The following is a 4,210-nucleotide window of genomic DNA, read 5'->3' as shown; positions in this document are numbered from 1 at the left end:
CCAGTGCTCGCCTAAGTTATGAAAATCCTACCGAGTGAAGAGCAAACCTCTCACTCGGGGGCTTAGCTGCAGCCCAGTGCTCGCCTAAGATATAAAAATCCTACCGAGTGAAGAGCAAACCTCTCACTCGGGGGCTTAGCTGCAGCCCAGTGCTCGCCTAAGTTATCGAAATCCTACCGAGTGAAGGGCAAACCTCTCACTCGGGGGCTTAGCTGCAGCCCAGTGCTCGCCTAAGTTATGAAAATCCTTCCGAGTGATAAGCCAGACTTCCACTCGGAGGCTTAGCTGCAGCCCAGCGCTCACCTAAGTGGATTAAGGAATAAGTTGATTGCAGTAAGCGCCCTGCTTTGAACCTGCAAAAGACATTTCGAGCCAAGAGCAATCATATTCAAACGACAAATTCAAGTTCGGATCGATACCTAAAGGAACCGGAAGTGCTCAGGCGTTAAGCCTGTTAAGGTTTATCGGTTACAATTCCACTCGGCATACCGAGGCAAATTTAAAGCGTCGAGCTTAGAAGAAGTTTTTTTACCCCTCCTGTGGAGGGCTGGAAGGTGCAACAAACTCATCAAGATCAATCCCATCTGCTATCCGAGTGGCAGCCGCAAGGAAAGTTTCCATAAAGGACCTGAAGTCATGTTTCTTGGTGTTGGCCACCCGGAGGGCCGCCAGCTTCTCTTCTCGCGCATCTTTGCAGTGAACTCGGGCCAGACACAGAGCAACATCTGCACCGCACCGAGCCGAGGACTTTTTCCACTCCTGCACTCGACCAGGGATCGTGTTCAAGAGAGCCATCAGCGACTCGAGGTCATTCTGAAGTGTCTCCCCGGGCCAGAGCGTCGAGTCGATGCGAGATGTGGCGACCTTCAGCCTTGCAAGATAGTCCACGACAGCTGCAACACGGGACTCCAGTCGGAAAACATTCATGGCAACTTCGTCGTTCACCGGAGAATTGACGGGGTCGAGGTTTGGTTCCAGCCGGCTAGTTTCTTCTTCAAAGTTTTGACAAAATTCTGCAAGGACGATCACCGAGTCAAGGCGATGGTCGAATGGAAAAACCATGATTGGAAATGATTACCGAGCATAGAGGTTTACCTTCAAGCATAAGGAACAGCTTCTTGGCAAGACCACTCAGGAAGGACTCCAGATCATTTTTCTTCCCAGTCAACTTACTGACTTGGTCGGTCAGGGCAGCTTTATCAGTTTTCAGTCGACTGACTTCCTTGTTGGCGATCCCAAGAGCAGCTTTCAGATTGGTATTGTCTTGTTCAAGCTTGGTGATTGAAGCTAACTTCTCGTCAGCAAGCTTGATCTTCTCAGCTAATTCAAGGTCTTTTTTCTGTTGGGCCTCCCTTACCTTACCTGCAAGTTACAGCAAGATCAGATTTTGAAACAAACGAAGGGAAAAAGCAGTCGTCAAGGTCTCACCAAACATACCTTCGGTCTCCTCCTTTGACTTCGTCAGATTCTCTTGAACCAGCTTCAAATTCAGCTCGAGCTGAATGTGCTTGTTTTCCAGCTCAGAGTAGCGAGCCACAAGATCACAGGAGTTCTGCGAAGAACCAATCGACTAAATGTCAAATATAATTCACTTCCGAGTGAAAAAGGAAAAATCACACGTTTCTAAGACTACAGCCGAATACAAGCATTCGACCATAGTCTCGGGGACTACACCCAGTGGGTGCACTCAGCGTGCCCCCACTAATCCTATCGAAGATAGAGTCGACCAGTCGACCTCGAAAATAAAAAAAATAAAAAAAATGATGTATTCTTTAAAAGACTGTAATCGACTGCAAGCAGTCGACCACAGTCTCGGGGACTACACCCAGTGGGTGCACTCAGCGTGCCCCCACTAATCCTATTGAAGACAGAGTCGACCAGTCGACCGGCTTTCGAAATCCATTCGCCATAGTCGAATGACGGAAAGACTGAAATTATAAAGCCTAAGGCCGACTGCCAGCAGTCGACCTTAGCCTTGGGGACTACACCCAGCGGGTGCACTCAGCGTGCCCCCGCTAACACGGAGTCTAAATCGACACATCCAGTGGGTGACTACCGTAGATGTTGGAAAGAAAAGTTTTTGATAGCATATCCTAACAGAACAGACGATGGTCGACTGACCTGAACATTGCTTTGAAGGGCGGAACTGGCGTCGTAAGCTGCCTGGCTCGCATCCCGGATGGTCCTTAACTGCTCCATCATGATCCCTGCCTGGCGTATCGCCTCCTTCGCGGCGCCAGCTTGGTCCTCTGGGACGTGGTGCGTCGTGAAGAGGGAGGGCTGCTGAGCACTCGTCAGTGGATCTGCGAAGGACACAGTGTGTCGAGTGGTGTTCTCCTCCTCCGCAACCAGAGTCTCAGGCGCCGTCACATCCTGGGGCACCCTGCTTGCAGACGTTTTCCTACTCCTTCTGTGCTTCAGCGGTTCCTCATCTTCATCATCATCTGGGAGAGTGATAACAACATTGGGTGGAGCTACAGAGAAGAATCAGGATTATAGATCATAAGTCAGTCAACTAAAAACGGCGTTAAGAGTATAGTACCTGGTTTTGAGGTTGCTGCGTCCTCCATCTCATGGTCATCAGCCCGGGCTGAGGTCTCGGAAGTAGCAGCACTGCAACTCCAAAGAATCAGTCGACTAACCCCAGCGCCAGCCAGAGATAAAGTTCGTACAAAATAAGAAGACTTAAGCAGCACGATTACCCTGATATGGTGGGGATGGACACCTTCATCTTCGGCAGGAGTTTGGTCGGCTTTGACGGAGCCACCCTGGGCTGCTTCGACGCCTTTTCAGTCGGCGCCGGAGAGGTGGTCCGAGGGCGCTTGGTCGACTGAGGAACGGTCGCAACCCCCTTGCCACGTTCAGTCGCAGGGTCGTGGACAAGCTTCGACCGCCTTTCCGAGCGCGGTGGTACGACCTCCTCCTCCTCTTCTTCCTCGTGTTCAGCATCATCTTCATCACCGTCATCATCGTCATCGTCATCATCGTCCTCGGCAGCGTCCGAGTCCCACTCCTCCTCCTGGCTCTCGCCCCCACTCGCTTCACCCTCCTCAGTCGGAGCCTGTGCTCCATTGGGCATCGAGTACAGCTCGGTGAGGGCCTGATAGACATCAAGACAAAGATCAGTCGACCGATCGACAGAGAAAACAGAAATAAATACGACAAAAATACAATGGGAAGTGGAGCAGACATACCTTGTTTGGGTCACTATGGCAGTCGAGTGGAGGAATCCTTCTGGCTCCGCGAGGGTTATCCTTGTTCCCAGTAACAGCAGCCATCCACGTTTCCAGAGTGGCATCGTCGACTGTTTCTGGGTTAACCCGAGTCACGTCCTCAGTCCCACAGTACAACCACATGCAGTGGCTCCGGAACTGAAGAGGCTGGATTCGGCGCCTAAGGAAAACTTCCAGGAGATCCATGCCCGTCACTCCCTCCCGAACCAACTGAACTACGCGCTCCATCAACATCTTCACGTCAGCTTTCTCCTCCGGAATCAGCTTCAGGGAGGAGGGCTTGTTCACTCGGTCCATGGTAAATGGAGGGAGCCCACTTGACTGCCCCGGTGTCGACTCGTCCTGGCAGTAGAACCAGGTCGACTGCCAGCCTCTGACTGACTCGGGAAATGTCATAGCTGGGAAGGTGCTCTTGTTTCTCACCTGGATCCCCAGACCTCCACATATTTGGACCACTCGGGTTCTTTCGTCGCCTGGACTCGCCTTCTTCATAGTTTGAGAGCGACATGTGAATATGTGCTTGAACAAGCCCCAGTGCGGTCGACAGCCCAGAAAACTCTCGCACATAGACACAAACGCGGCAAGATAGGCGATAGAATTCGGGGTGAAGTGGTGGAGTTGCGCTCCAAAAAAGTTCAAGAAACCACGGAAGAAAACGCTCGGCGGCAAAGAGAATCCGCGGTCGACATGGGTAGCCAGAAGCACGCACTCACCCTCTTCCGGCTGGGGCTGCCATTCTTTCCCCGGAAGCCTCGCAGCTCCATGGGGGATCACGCCCTCGTTGGCCATGTCGAGGAGGTCCTTCTCCGTGATGGTCGACTGGATCCAATCTCCCTGGACCCAGCCTTTCGGCAGGCGGGATCTGGACGAAGACCCACCGCGGCTGGTGGATCTCCCCTTCGCCTTCTCCGTCGCCGACGCCTTCTTCGCGCGCTCCAGCGCCGCCGTCTTCTCCTTGACCATGGCTTCCGGCGGGG

The sequence above is a fragment of the Triticum dicoccoides genome, chromosome 7B (genome assembly GCF_002162155.2).
Source record: "Triticum dicoccoides isolate Atlit2015 ecotype Zavitan chromosome 7B, WEW_v2.0, whole genome shotgun sequence".
NCBI lineage: Eukaryota > Viridiplantae > Streptophyta > Magnoliopsida > Poales > Poaceae > Triticum > Triticum dicoccoides.
This window is presented reverse-complemented; position numbering follows the sequence as displayed.